This window comes from Bombyx mandarina, chromosome 13 (assembly GCF_030267445.1).
Source record: "Bombyx mandarina strain Sakado chromosome 13, ASM3026744v2".
Taxonomy (NCBI): Eukaryota; Metazoa; Arthropoda; class Insecta; order Lepidoptera; family Bombycidae; genus Bombyx; species Bombyx mandarina.
The window spans coordinates 5,252,878-5,269,202 of record NC_143220.1 but is presented as its reverse complement, the minus strand read 5'-3'; positions in this window follow the sequence as shown (position 1 = coordinate 5,269,202).

The following is a 16,325-nucleotide window of genomic DNA, read 5'->3' as shown; positions in this document are numbered from 1 at the left end:
ATATTGAGGGGGCGTATTGACAGATTATTATTAGAGATTAATTTAACAGACTCAAGTAGTATTGTCTATTTCTACCTATTTCTATTTTAAGAGGAAGGACGGCTGCTAATATTATACCAGATACTTTAAGTTTATGTTTTTATTTTTTTATTCCTTACGTACTTGAACCACGGCGCACCTGATGTTAAGTGATTATTGGAGCCCATAAATACCTACAACGTAAATTCCGCCACCTACCTTGAGATATGAGTTCTAAGGTCTCCGTTTTTACAGTATAACAGCTGTCCCACCCTTCAAACCGAAACGCATTACTGCTTCACGGCAGAAATAGGTGGGATGGTGGTACCTACTCGTGAGGGCTCACAAGACGTCCTAGCAGCAGTAATTAAGTAAATTAAAATTTTGCAGGTTTGATTTTTTTTATTTATTTATTGCTTAGATGGGTGGACGAGCTCTCAGCCCACCTGGTGTTAAGTGGTTACTGTAGCCCATAGACATCTACAACGTAAATGCGCCACCCACCTTGAGATATAATTTCTAAGGTCTCAGTATAGTGACAACGGCTACCCCACCCTTCGAACCGAAACGCATTACTGCTTCACGGCGGAAATAGGCGGGGTGGTGGTACCTACCCGTGCGGACTCCCAAGAGGTCCTACCACTAGTGATTACGCAAATTATAATTTTGCGGGTTTGATTTTTATTACACGATGTTATTCCTTCACCGTGGAAGTCAATCGTGAACATTTGTTGAGTACGTATTTCATTAGAAAAATTGGTACCCGCCTGCGGGATTCGAACACCGGTGCATCGCTACACACGAATGCACCGGACGTCTTATCCTTTAGGCCACGACGACTTAAAAACTTGATTTTTACTACACGATGTTATTCCTTCACCGTGGTAGTCACTCGTGAGCATTTGTTAAGTACATATTTCTTTAGAAAAATTGGTATTTGCCTGCGGGATTCGAACACCGGTGCATCGCAAGATACGAATGCACCGGACGTCTTATCCTTTAGGCCACGACAACTATGTATCAAGAAAAGTGATGGAGTTTGAAACCATATGGCCATAAAGCACAATGTTGAGAATGATAACAGTTTCTATAATGATGACCATCACAATATTGCAGCCATTTAAAATGTATCTTTGATTTGTGCGGACTCCGATAGCCAACATAAAATTAAAAAATAGTCCATGCAAGTAGCTTGTATGTTACATAGGCTCTTTCTAAAAATTGGTTTCGCTTAAATAAAATGGGACTCAAACTAAAAAGGGTGCGTGTACTTATGTACGCGCGTAAGAAGTTATACTTTATTTTTATTAAATCTATTTCTTTTTTTTTATTTAAATTTTAATCAATTTGAAAAAAATCGATTAAACAACATCCTCAAACACGCTGGACATCCCTTTTCTTGACATCGTATAAATTCGGTAATTCTCGGTACGATTCGGAAAGTTCCCCTGCGGCTATATTCAGACTCGCCAAGTTACGTCGGTCGTATTGTAATGAGCGATTTAGTGGGCAACTTCATTCTGTTAATTTTGTGTCACGGTGCGCGCGCATCGTAAAATTTCACTCTCATCAAATTTTCATAACGCGCCTAAAGAAGTATAACTTCAATAAATTATTATTATTTATAGTTTACATTACGTTATTGCTAGTACATAATATTATATAACAATAACTCGTAGTTTATTACAAAAACAGCCAATGTACTTCGGAACTTCGCAATCTTGGATCGCTCCTGATTGACCTTTATGTAAATTCTCTCGCGCCGAACAGGTAGGCTGTTAAATAACCGAATTAATTGAATAAATTTCTGGAATTATCCTATAACGGTAGCTAACAGTTTTATTTTTATTTTTTTTATTGCTTAGATGAGTGGTCGAGCTCACAGCCCACCTAGTCTTAAGTGGTTAATGGAGCCCATAGACATCTATATCGTAAATGCGTCACCCACCTTGAGATACAAGTTCTAAAATCTCAGTATAGTTACAACGGCTGTCCTACCCTTCAAACCGAAACGCATTACTGCTTCACGGCAGTAATATGCAGGGTGGTGGTACCTACCCGGGCGGACTCACAAGAGGTCCTACCGCCGGTAATTTTAAAAGAAATACAGAAAAATCCTGAATCGCGCCAACGACAGACAGTTTTACTAGACCATGACGCCCACTCGTTGGAAGATCTTCCTCACGAATAGACGAACGAATAGTACGAATTCATGTACCTGTGGTATATAAGTTTTGAAAACAAAATTCCTGTATCCTGTTAGCCTCTTCTATATTATTCTACCGGATTACGCTAATGGAAAAATAGCTTGGTTTTTTTTTTTCAAAGTAGATTATGCCTAATTTGCGTTGTTTTGAATCTAACCCTCTTTTTCATTATTATATTTGGATATAATTTCATTAAAAATATTTTGTCATGATGAGCGATGCACCGGTGTTCGAATCTCGCAGGCGGGTACCAATTTGTCTAATGAAATATGTACTTAACAAATGTTCACGATTGACTTCCACGGTGAAGGAATAACATCCTGTAATAAAAATCAAACCCGCAAAAATTATAATTTGCATAATCACTGGTGGTAGGACCTCTTGTGAGTCAGGGCGGGTAGGTACCACCGCCCTGGTTGTTTCTGCCGTGAAGCAGTAATGCGTTTCGGTTTGAAGGGTGGGGCAGCCGTTGTAACTATACTTGAGACCTTAGAACTTATATCTCAAGGTGGGTGGCGCATTTACGTTGTAGCTGTCTATGGGCTCCAGTAACCAGGTGGGCTGTGAGCTCGTCCACCCATCTAAGCAACAAAAAAAAAAAAAAAACAAAATCTCATTGTAAATTAGAGATGAAAGGGATATCCGGTAACTATCCGGCCTATCCGGCCATGTTCTGCAAGACTGTACTTCCTAGCAAGACCCAAGTCTTACCTATTATACGACAATGGTTTTTCGACAACGTATTTAAAGTTTGACGAAATTGGCACCCTTCCATATCTTTCGCAATAAAAACAAATTATAATGAAAAACACTTCAACAATTAATATTGAACCTTCTATTTTCGAATTATCCAATTAACAAAATTGTTCAATCTTGAATATACCACAAGTATGAGAAAAATGGGTTTTTTTTTTTAACAAACCATACCCAATTAGTACTCAATTGATCCAAAAATCTCCGGTTGGGTCTAGTGGGGTTACCTTATACATTTTAATGAAACCGTTCTTTAGTTACATGAATATCATCTGATGTTCGCATACCTAGTATATGCGACGTCAATCCACACAAACCACACCGTATTTTTCGATTTCCATTGGAAGCAGGTGAGCTTACGACGTTCAGACCAAGATTGTCTAACAGCTCGTATTTCAAAGCTTTAGTTGAAAAACGATGGGGTTGTTAACTAGATTTAAGCCCCCAAATATACATTGGATGACAACACGAAATTTCAAGCTACGCAAGTAAAATCTTATTGGTATTAGTAATTTTGCCATCATACTTCACAATAAAAACGATAAATTTTATTCAATTAAGCATGATTTTACCATCAAGTCGAATTGCAGCTTTAGTACTTTGAAATATGAGGACAAAATTCAAAATTGCGAGGACTCTATAGAAACAAGATCGGTCGTACAAGCTGAGTTCATAGTACACCTGAGATCTACCTTATCCATGAGAGGCAGGGGAAATATCACGTAAGAGACAAATTAGGCGATGACGACTTTATATATAAAACTAGCTGATTTTTGTAGTCTTGAGCTTTTTCAATTCTAATTCTAACCGATTTATTTCAACTATTATTTTATCTAAGATTCTCATTAAATATAAAAGTAATTTCCATTTCCTAGCCCTTGTTCCAAAAACAGCAGCAGTCTTGAACAGAACCGACGAGACAAACTTTGCAGGCTTCTCTTTTTTTAATGAGTATCTTGTATTTTTTTATTGCTAAAAGAGTATCCATGGCTCTAGCAATGACACCTTGATACGTGAATACTTGATATACTTGATACTTGAAGTCCCGAATGTATTTAAGTTGACGAATGAAAGTCCTTAGAATGTAATTACAAATGATCTATTGTACAAGGCTTATTCATCCTATACCATACCTATTTACATCCTTTAGACTAGCCTCCTGATTCCTTCACGGCAGATACAGTTAGGAGGATCGTATCCAACAATACGGGTATGCGATACACTCTACGACAGGTATTTGTCAATACCATGACAATTGAATCAAAATTTTATCTGCCCATTTATGCCAAAAGCAAGGATATATTTACAAAAAGGCCCTAGACTAAAACAAAAGCACGTAGCAAACATAAAGATTGTTTATTCCGTACTTATTTTTCAGTAAGTGTGCCACAACACAATCAATTATATCCATAAGCGTCGTATGACATATTGTAATTGAAACAAACCAATAAATTTCCCCTTAAAGCCGAATAAATATTTACGTAAAGTTCATATATTTACCGTGTAGGTGCTTTGATCGAAACCTGGAATCTATTACAATATATTAAAGCTTTTGTTTGAAGGGGCTTTTGTACGAAATAAATTGGTTGATCTAACAGAAATCAAAAAGTAGAGAGTAGATCGAGACCAGAAAAGGATAATGCCTGAGGTGAATTCACCAACATTTGTGGTTACATTCTAAGGACTTTCAATTGTAGACTTAATTAAAAATAATGTTTATTATATCCATGTGACATTTCAGATAAGAGCATTAAATTAGGTTGCTGTTTTTCTTGTCTGATAAATGTTTTTGGTACCTAAAAGTACGACAAAATTTTAACTTTGGGCCGCTATATATGTATAAGGACCCAAAAAATCCCTTGTAGAAAAATGTCTACTAAAGTGTATACAGAAATAAAAGCGAGTCAAGAGTTAAGAGATCGTCCCAAAGCTTAAAGCAATGAACGAGTACGCTGACGGAAGCTGAAACCAGCAGAAAATTGCTTTGCTAAATCTAAATTCTCGTTGTCTCAAGAAATTTAATTTGTATTACTTACTGACTAATTTGATAGACTCCCTGGTGCCTCTGCCTGTTGCGCCGAAGGTCGTGGATTTGATTCCCACATCGGGCAAGCATTCGTGTAATGAACAGGTTTGCCTACTCTTTGTCTGGGTACCTATTATCTACATATGTATATATTGGTAGGCAGTGGTTTGGCTCTGCCCCTGGCGTTGCTGCATGGGCGACGGTAACTACTCACCAATAGGGCGGCCGTATGCTGTTTGCCTGCAAGTGAAAAAAAATATATACTTAAGTAAGTATGTACGTCAATCTCTTGTATCTATAACACGGGGAATCCTAATTTGGGGCCGGATTATTGTGCGTGATTTGTTTCCATTTATTTATTTATTTATCATTATTTATCACAATGCACTCAATGAGAAAAATCGGAATCGGAAACCGGAATCAATATATTTTCTTTACAGTATGTACCGATCTATTTGTGCTCCCTGCACTCTGACATTCTCCGTGTCACTATTGTATGACTGAATTTTATTGTCCAGATGATCGTAAATTTTTGAAAATATTGACAACACCAAAACGAACAAATAATCATGAAAGAACAAATCGTCTTCATATTCAAAAAAAGACTATACTGGAATAAGACGTTCCATTTTTATAAGCTTTCTAATCTTTCTATTGCCATGTACTCGTCGATCCGGCAAGAAAATGAGCTACCAAATTACAGCCCTCTATCCCTTTTGTATAATTCTATATAAAATAACGAAGTGATGTTTGTGTATTGATTTTTTATTTAGAAAATTACTAATATCGCACCCGTCTCGTAGTTGCGATGCTAGAAATAGATATAGATGTAGTAGCAAAAGCGATTATGTCTTGGTTGTTTCTTAGAACAGACACCCTGATTTCTAAATAACAGCAATGAATGTAATGTGGGTCCTCGAAAGACTCACGAGAACATTATAATGTAAAATAATTCAACACGTATTTTTTTAGACTCACGAGTTGAGAACTCATACGGGTCGATGTCGATGCCTAATCCAGCAAATACTCAAATATCCTGATATTAAGAGCTTCATAGATTTTATTCCAAATGCAAATGAGAGGTAATCTCGATGTTGTGATTGATGAAATATACTTTTTTAATGTTCATGGATAAATGACCATAAAAATCCCTAAATAGTTTTAAGCCATCGACTATTGATCTCTATGTACCTATGTCAACAATAAATAAAGTGTCCGGGACTTAATAGATAAAACATTTAGTAAATCTTTATCGAGCGATAGCATCGTGCGTTGATAAAAGATAAAGATAAAATGAACTGCAATTTTTTCTGTATAACAACTTGTGAAATTAAAATCGTGGCTGGATTTGAATCAACTACCGCGTTACTACCTATTTTGCAAGTCCGTGACAAAGTTGTACGGAAAAAACTGTTATGAATTTACTTTATTAATACTAACTAAACGGTATTCCGAAGGGGGGAAAAAATATTATATTTTTATCGTTTAAAAACTACCTCAGACTATATTGATCGGTCTACAATAAATAATCTCGACCTTACGGTGTCATTATTATTTACGCTTCGTAAGAGGATAAACACTTGACCAAGGTAAACGGGTTAAGTTGGATCTACTTCGTAACATAATATTCGATTTCCCATTAAAATATCTCCGATGTTAATAAACAGAAATGTAAAGCATAATAATGAGAATCACATATTTACTTGTGTTTGCAAAGAGTGAAGAAAAGACATATTACTTCTAGTTAACTATATGATGATGAAGGGTTTATCAGAATAAAGTTCAAAGATTCTTCTTCGCTGTATTTTTGTAATTCTAAAAGATGGGTCATAGCAACCTATAGAAGTCTATATGACATCCTGGCTACCTGACTCTATATGAGTATGAATGACGATCAAATTATGTTTACGACCTGCGTAAGCTGAATAAAATAATCTAACCAGTTTTTCGTGATTGCAACTATAAATTAATTCCCGAATTCTTCACGCTCCTGTTAATTTATTTATGGTACTGGAACATATTGAAAGACCACAACGATGCTGCTATGCTACTTCCCATTTTATCATACTTCCCATTTTTAATCAAGAGTTCTCGGATCCGATCTAGATGCTAATTTTGAGTATAATATTGAGACATCCATCTCGTGTGTGATATATTTATTATGCTTTGTCAACAAATGGATTATAAGCAGTCTATTTAATTAGAAAGAAAATTCAATTAATTAAAGTTTAGTTTTTTCAGGATATATTAACATTTAATATATTAATTTCCGGCAACTAAGTATCTTCAAAGCTGCTTTGATCTGTGGCTCCATTGTCGTTCGGAAGTAATTAAGTAATTTCGCTTTGAGCTATTATTATTATTATTATTAAAATAATGTTTAATTAAATATAAAGTTCAAGACTGGATCTACTCATCACTATATTTTGCAGGACTCATGTGAAGGCATCCAATACAGGATGTATTTTAATTACATTATTTTTAATCTTATGTTGCCTAGTTGTTGGAAGTGAACTCACAGCCTGCCTTATGTTAAGTGACAACTGGAGACCGAAGACATCACGCTTATGCCACGAGCCTAAATGCCACCACTCACCTTGAGACATGTGGTTGAGGTCTCAATTGTATTGTACTAGGGATTTGTCAGCCTTCAAACGAAAGCCTGGCTACTTTACGGCAGAAATATGCAGCATGGTAATATACTTCACATATGAGCTTACAGTATAAAATTATTTCTGTGCAGCTTATTTCTGATATGAAACCCGTAAACCAAATTATCTATAATAGATAGTATTCACTACACCAAATCGCATTGATACAATAAATCAGTGATATTCTAATAGCTCTATTATAATCCTCTAGAGTCTTAACTTAATCTTCAAGCAAACAGATTTTATAGATAGCGTCTTAATAAACAAATTTTAGTATTCAATTAACTTCGACAGGCAAACCCACGATCACCCATTAGTCTCCCGATACAAGTTGTTATAAAAAAATAATTTCATCGTCAAAATCCATTGCCATATTCGAGAGGTTGGTGTCGTAATGGAATTTTAATGAGAATTTCAGCTGTTCTCTGTAATTTCTTTTTTTTTTTCTTTCCACGCCTGAAATAAAAGAGCGGCTTTTATTGGAATCGATAACGGTAGTATAGCAGCCAAATTCGAAAGACCTCCACTCTTATAACTTGTTAGAGAAGTTATGGTCTTTCTTAATTTTGGCGTAGCTCTCGGAAAATTCGAAACCTTCCCATATTTGTCGATGTTTCAAATTTTAACGTAGTACCTATTTTTTCCTGAATTCGACGCCTTCGTATTTATTAAATCAGTCCTTTATTATTTAGTTCACGAGGTCTTATTTGCGTCGCTTAGCAGTTTATTACTTAATTTTTCTGTTTCTATTAAAGCGAGATAAAGTCGTCAATACATTTAGAGGTCTATTTTAAGCTCGTTACTGAAATAAAGCTATTTATTTGAGAAGTTAACTTCTAATGATATTTAAGATTATTTCTAATTTTAAAAGGCGATATTTTTTCATAATAGTGCTATAATGTAGAATCCCTTTAGATGCATAAATTGCTAAAAATACGATGGAGCATATTGTTAGTATTCATCTTACATTAAAATATCAAAATTAATCAAATTTAGTATTTAATATTAATAATAAAGCTAAAAATATAATACCATTTCTTTCCGGTCAGCACGCAACGTTGGCAGCTCTAAGAATGAAAGCTTCGAAAAGCTGAAAACACGAAAGTGTTACTCTGCCGGGGCTTATTGTAAACAAGTGTTATCGCGTCGCGGCAGACGGAGATCGGCTAACTTGCTCCGGAGCTTTTGGCAAAGCTCAAAAATTTAAGAGCACAATAAAATTTTCTCTTCGTAAGCACGTTTCGTCCGCTTTCGTGTTTGTTAATTTTGTTAATTTCGTTATTGAATGAGTGAGAGAGATCTCAGCAAACGTACAGGAAGAAATAGTGCGCAATAATAGATACATGTGAAATAGTTAATTTGGCGCCTGACATATAATAAATTGAATTTAATTAAATAGCCTTTTATTCAGATCTACATTACAATTATATGACTAAATATAATAATATATAGAAAACTTAAATTTAATGTAACCTTAATCTAGTTTCTTATTTGAATTTTTCTTATTTTTTTATTTATCTTTTTATTGCTTAGATGGATGGACGAGCTCACAGCCCACCTGGTGTTATGACGTGGTTACAGGAGCCCATAGACATTTACAACGTAAATGCGCCATCCACCTTGAGATATAAGTTCCAAGATCTCAGTATAATTACAACGGTTGCCCTACCCTTCAAACCGAAACGCATTATTGCTTCACGGCAGAAATAGGCAGGGCGGTGGTACCAACCCGCGCGGACTCACTAGAGGCCCTACCACCAGTAAGACCTGCAGATCTGTTTGCCAAACGTCAAAGGCCTCCTCCAACCTTTTCCACTCATGTCTTTCTTGTTCCATGCCACGCCTGCCACTTCTCTTATGTCGCCATACCATCATTTTTGCGGTCTACCTTTTTTCCTTTTGCTTTCTCTAGGATACCATCGTGTCACAATTATGCTTCATTTATATTTACCTCTAACCATAATAATATGCCCTCCCCAACGCCATTTAAGCCTTCTAATTTTGCATTTTGATATATACTAGTGAAAACAAAATAAGGGCCACTAGTTTATTTTGACGTCGGTGGCGATAAATTATTTTTTATGCATTCGCAACAAGCTGATGGTTTATTGTGGTATTGTTGCCTTAAGTGTTTTCTTTTGAGTATTCCATCTTCATATTTTTTTTAAAGTGTATAGATTTTGGTAATTATATAACTAGTCAGGTCATAAGTATTGTCACACAGTAAAAACTTTTCTTTTAGAATGCTGGCCACAAAAAAGTTTATTGAATTCGAATTTCGAATTGTTCATGAAAATAAAAATGTATACTTTTAGAATTTTACTCATTTTTAAATATGGAGTGGACGCTTAAAGAAGACCGTGTTGCAGTTATTGCGTTGCATCGTTGCGGTTACACGCCAATTCAAATTTTTAACATACTGAAAAATTTGAATATAACCAAAAGATTCGTTTATCGTACCATCAAACGATACAATGAAGACTCTAGTGTAGATGACAGGTCAAGAAGCGGTCGCCCTCGGTCTGTTAGGACTCCAGTAGTGATAAAAGCTGTGAAGGCGCGAATTCGAAGAAATCCCAAACGTAAGCAGAAACTGTTGGCCCTTCAGATGGGGTTAAGCAGAACCACGGTGAAAAGGGTGTTAAATGAAGACTTAGGGCTTCGGGCATATCGAAAAAAAACAGGACATCGTTTGAATGCTCGTCTAATGGACCTGAGACTGAAGAGATGCCGCGCTTTGTTGAAGCGGTACGCGGGAAAAAATATCGGGAAATCCTTTTTTCGGATGAAAAATTTTTTACCGTAGAAGAGAGCTACAACAAACAAAATTATAAGGTGTACGCACACAGTAGTGAAGAAGCGAGCAACCGTATTCCGCGTGTCCAACGAGGTCATTTTCCATCCTCGCTCATGGCATGGTTGAGAGTTTCTTATTGGGGCTTAACAGAGGTACATTTTTGTGAGAAAAGTGTAAAAACGAATGCAGTTGTGTATCAAAATACAGTCCTGACGAACCTTGTGGAACCTGTTTCTCATACCATGTTCAATAACAGGCACTGGGTATTCCAACAAGATTCGGCGCCAGCTCATAGAGCGAAGAGCACACAAGACTGGCTGGCGGCGCGTGAAATCGACTTCATCCGGCACGAAGACTGGCCCTCCTCCAGTCCAGATTTGAATCCGTTAGATTACAAGATATGGTAACACTTGGAGGAAAAGGCGTGTTCAAAGCCTCATCCCAATTTGGAGCACTCAAAACATCCTTGATTAAGGCAGCCGCCGATATTGATATGGACCTCGTTCGTGCTGCGATAGACGACTGGCCGCGTAGATTGAAGGCCTGTATTCAAAATCACGGAGGTCATTTTGAATAAGCTTTAGTGTCATAAGAATCTATGTTTTGTTAAGTTCATTTTGGTATATAAATGGTTACATAATGAATAAACTTGTTTCAATTATTTTACATTAAACATGTGACAGAATTTATGACCTGACTAGGTACATTATTATTTTTGAATTTTTGAATTTTGAATTGTTCTATTTAAATAAAAAATAAACAATTTATCTAATCTGATCATTATTAACCAACCCTTCATCCGCACACTGAAAAAACCTGTTGGTTCTTATTTTGTTTTGACTAGTATAATATGATGGTTCTTTTAATAATACTGATTGACGAGCGAATGATTTAAATGGAACTAGTGGTCCCTCTGTAGTCGAAATTCTATACTATAAACTATAATCAATTCAAATCATAAGTATAGACATTATTATGGTTCTATTGTCAAAGACTACATACATCTATAATCAAAGATTTCACCAAGATTACACTATAAAAAAATAATATTAAAGACAAACAATAATAATCTATTCTCAATTTGAACACAGACTAAAAGTTTGACAATAAACACGTATGTGTGTGTGTGTTAAATACATGGTAGTGTGTGTTATGTTTTATTTAATTGATTTAATGTATTATTAATGCATAATAAAGAAACATTTAAAGCATTCAGCACTCTTTCTCTATATTCTTTATAAGTGTGGAAAAACTCATATTCCTCCCTCCGCGCAATTTTCGTTAAAATAGGTACAAAGTTTTTGCTTCACGTATTAATATATAGATTCAATAGCGACCCACTTTCAAAACGTCCCTGACCTAATGGCAAGATACTCCGTATTGATATCGAGTGATAGGTATTGGTATGAGCTTATGCCGATATTCAAGTCCTTTGACAGTTTTTTAAGCACGTACCCAGCACGAACGACTTTCAAAATGAAGGTGCACAACATAGTCTAAGTAGATACCAGATAAATTATAAGTTTGAGAAAACAGTGATAGCAAAATGCACGGATAGGATCTACCAATATAAATATTATATTATATATTAAATAAATTTGTCAATAAAAATTAAATTTTCCAATTAAATATTTGGTCAAGCATTTCTCCATATTCAAGAGTAAAATAAAAAATTACATGTTGTATAGGTATTTGTGGTTGTAAGATACAAATGAGATTTCGATCTCATGTCTCGAATTGATCACTGCACTCTGTATACAAAGCATAGACACTCACAATCGCATGGGGTGTGATAAATGTCAACACGCTCTATTTCGATGTTTGAGTGAAATTTAAAACACAATTGAAAGATTTTAATCGTAGACTAATCTGGCTAAGGCTTACAAAATGTTACCAGCAATGTTTGTTCCCAGAAGTACAATTACGTCAATGGCAATGACTGAATAAATGTACACTAGCAAATTTTTTTTATTAATTGCTTATATTGGTAAACGAGCTCACAGCCCACCTGGTGTTAAGTGGTTACTGGAGCCCATAGACATCTACAACGTAAATGCGCCACCCACCTTGAGATATAAGTTCTAAAGATCTCAGTATAGTTACAACGGCTGCCCCACCCTTCAAACCGAAACGCATTTCTGCTTCACAGCAGAAATAGGCAGGGCGGTGGTACCTACCCGCGCGGACTCACAAGAGGTCCTACCACCAGTAATTACGCAAATTATAATTTTGCGGGTTTCACTTTTATTACACGATGTTATTCCTTCACCGTGGAAGTCAATCGTGAACATTTGTTGAGTACGTAACTCATTAGAAAAATTGGTACCCGCCTGGGATTCGAACACATGTGCATCGCTCAACACGAATGCACTGGACGTCTTATCCCTTAGGCCACGACGACTTCATTCGACGACAATATTTGAATTTGACATTGATATTTAATAATTCACCTTGAAAAAAAAAACGTTGTTGGTGAAAGCTATGAAAATGAAAGAATATTATGGATAGTATGGCTACGAAAAAAATAAAATTTTGAATGTGTACAGTGCTTATAACGACTGTCTTTAAATACCTAGTATCGGCTTTTCAAGTGTCGGTAAATGGTAAATATTTTAAGTGGAATGTACGTACGGAAATACAGTATAATTATCGTAAAGGTGTTATTATGGAAAATTTAAGTAAAAAAAAGAGAGAAAAAACTGGTAAGTGATAATAGAAATAATTACAAGTTGATACTTCATTTTTTTTACCTAGCCTATTGAACAAGCTTACTACCCACCTGGCGTTAATTGGTAACTAGAGCCCATAGACATCAGAACGTAAATACTGCCAACCACCTAGAGATTTGTTTATTTATTTGAGAAACAAACAGTACAATACAAACATATAATATTTTAAAAAATAGTTAAAACAATAACCAAATATGTTTCCACAATCACATATGAGTAGAAAGTGAACAAGAAGAGATATTTAGAAATTTAAGTTACAAAAAAACAAAAGAAACACAATACGCACATATTATTTTGTACATCAACTTACACTATAAGACTACTTAATATAATACTCTAAATCGGACTAAATCACCTTATAAATGTTTTAAAATAGCTTTTCTATATGCTACAATTGACAAGCAAAAGATGTCAGCATTAGAGAACTTAGCATCATACAACCTACAAGATCTACCTACGGACAAGCATATTTCGTCCCAGCCGTGGACATGTGGAAGATCTGTTTAGAACGCGCCGAAATACGACTACATTTAAATGAAATTTTGGAAAGTAGATAGCTATCAATCTCATTACTTATTATTTTATATAAAAACATTTGATCCCTCAGTGGCCCACGATCGACTAGAGAGATAAATTCTGTCGATTCTGGTGAGTTAAAGCGACGACAACGGTATAAAAGATGCTTAAAAAACTTTTTTTGGTCCCTTTTTTTTTTATTGCTTAGATGCGTGGACGAACTCACAGCCCACCTAGTGTTAAGTGGTTACTGAAGCCCATAGACATTAACAACGGAAATGCGCTACCCACATTGAGATATAAGTTCTTAGATCTCAAGTATAGTTACAACGGCTGCCCCACCCTTCAAACCGAAACGCATTACTGCTTCACGGCAGAAATAGGCAGGGTGGTGGTACTTACCCATGCGAACTCACAAGAGATCCTACCACCAGTAATATCTACATGTATACATAATAATATATACTACCGTTACTACTACCCTTACTACCCTTACATAATGTGTAATAGAATTAATTTTATTTTACAGCCTAAACACAAATAAACTCATGTCTTATTGCAAAGGAAAATCAGAATGATAATAAACATAAAGAATACGTTAAAAGCAGAAATAAATTGAATATATAACGGGAACTTCAAATGCCGGAAGCAAAAACTTCCACAAAATAGAACAACAATCAAAGAAGTAGGTAAACTAAGTAATAAATTTGAATAACAACTTAACGAAAATGGATTCTTGCAATTGTTGATAAAAATTTCGCTTAAGCTATTATATAACCAGGTAAAACAAAAACGTGTCAGTACTGATTTAGAAGTTTCCCATGAAAAGTTTGACGACAAGAAAATTCTATTACAAGTCCTAAGTAAGAAAAATGTAAATTTCATTCAATACGGTCGCTCCCTCGATTGTCACGTGCAGTCCTGTGCCTTTGTGACACTTTGTGATCCCTAAATAAGTCAAGAGATCACGGATCTATTTTACGTTGTATTTTACGGAAATTTTAAGTGAGATTCAAAGATTCGGAAGTGAAAAGTTATTTTTCATACATCTGTTTTATATAATTTGATGTCTACATTTACGTAAAACCGTTTTCTTGAAGCTACAAGCATATTAATAGTACCTCCCCCCATAACCCGGATAGTACTTTCAGTATGTAATATATAATGAATAATATGTATAATACCTAGTCTTGCCAGTGTGTGTTAGTTTAATACATAAATATAAAACAATTTAAAGTATAAAAAGCTTATTCGAAGTGGTCTCCATTGGCTGCAACACAGTCCTTTATACGTTGAGGCCAGTTGTCAATAGAAACACGCACTCTTTCCATGGGAAATTTTTCACTGCCAATCGTACGGATTGTTTTAGGGACTCCAAATTATCATGGCGTTTAGAGCATGTTGTACTCTCTAAAACTGACCATAAATCATAATCCAGCGGATTAAGATCGGGATTAGACGACGGCCAGTCTTCAGCTCTAATGAAGTCCGAAACGTTCGTTTCCAACCAAGACTGCGTAGACCGAGCTTTATGACCTGGCACCGAGTCTTGCTGGAAGGACCATTCTTGATTGTTGAACATTGTGAACGGTGTTGTTAAGGGGCTTCACTACCTTCTCAAGAATGGTATCTAGATACACTTGTGCCGATGTTTTGATACCTTTTTCACAAAAGTATGTCTCAGTCACTCCTTCATAGCTAATACCCCACCAAACCATCACTAAAGTCGGATAGTGCCCACGTTGCACTTTGTCGACTAATTGGGAAGCTTCTTTAGAGCTTTGAGCATAAATACGGTCATTTTGTTTGTTAAAATGTAGCTCAATTGTAAAAAAATTCTCATCCGTAAACAAATTTTTTTCTATGACCTCCCTTTGCGTACCGCTTCAGTAGTTGTTTCGATTTTATCACCCTTTTCTCTTTTAAATTATCAGTTAAGAAATGACCAGTACGTCTCTTATAGGCTGCAAGTCCTAAGTCATATTTTAAAATACGCGACATGGTTCTAGGTGCTATCTTCATCTCCCGAGATAAAATCTTTTGCTTTCGGACAGGATTTCTTCGAATTCTTTCCGTTACTGCTTTGACCACCTTTTTCGTACGAACACTACGTGGACGGTCAGATCTTTTTCTGTCACAAACAGAGGAGGTCTCATTGCACTTATTAATAGCCCGGTACACAAACATTTTACTAATACCAAACGTATGGAGAGTTTTAAAAATTGCATTTGGCTCCATACCTACTTTGTGTAATGCAATCACAGCGATTCAGTTCTCTTTATCACCCCACTCCATTTTAATATCGCAAAATATTGTACAATGTATTGGTAAAATGAGAAAACTCAATGAACAATCATATAAAAATGACAGATTCCAAATTCAAATGTAACATTTTGTTTATTTTTAATTGTAACAGTATTTATGGCCAGATTAAGTATATACTGAAGTTACTATCCGGCAAATTAGAAAATCGGACAGCACAGAGCCGGTCGTTATTGAAACTGTTCTATTACTGATTTTTATTTGAAACGATTTATACGTTATTTCGAATGTGTTGACAAATATTGCCAAAATAACTAAACAGAGTCTCAAGTTTTGCGAATAAGTGTTTTTTTTTTTTTTTTTTAT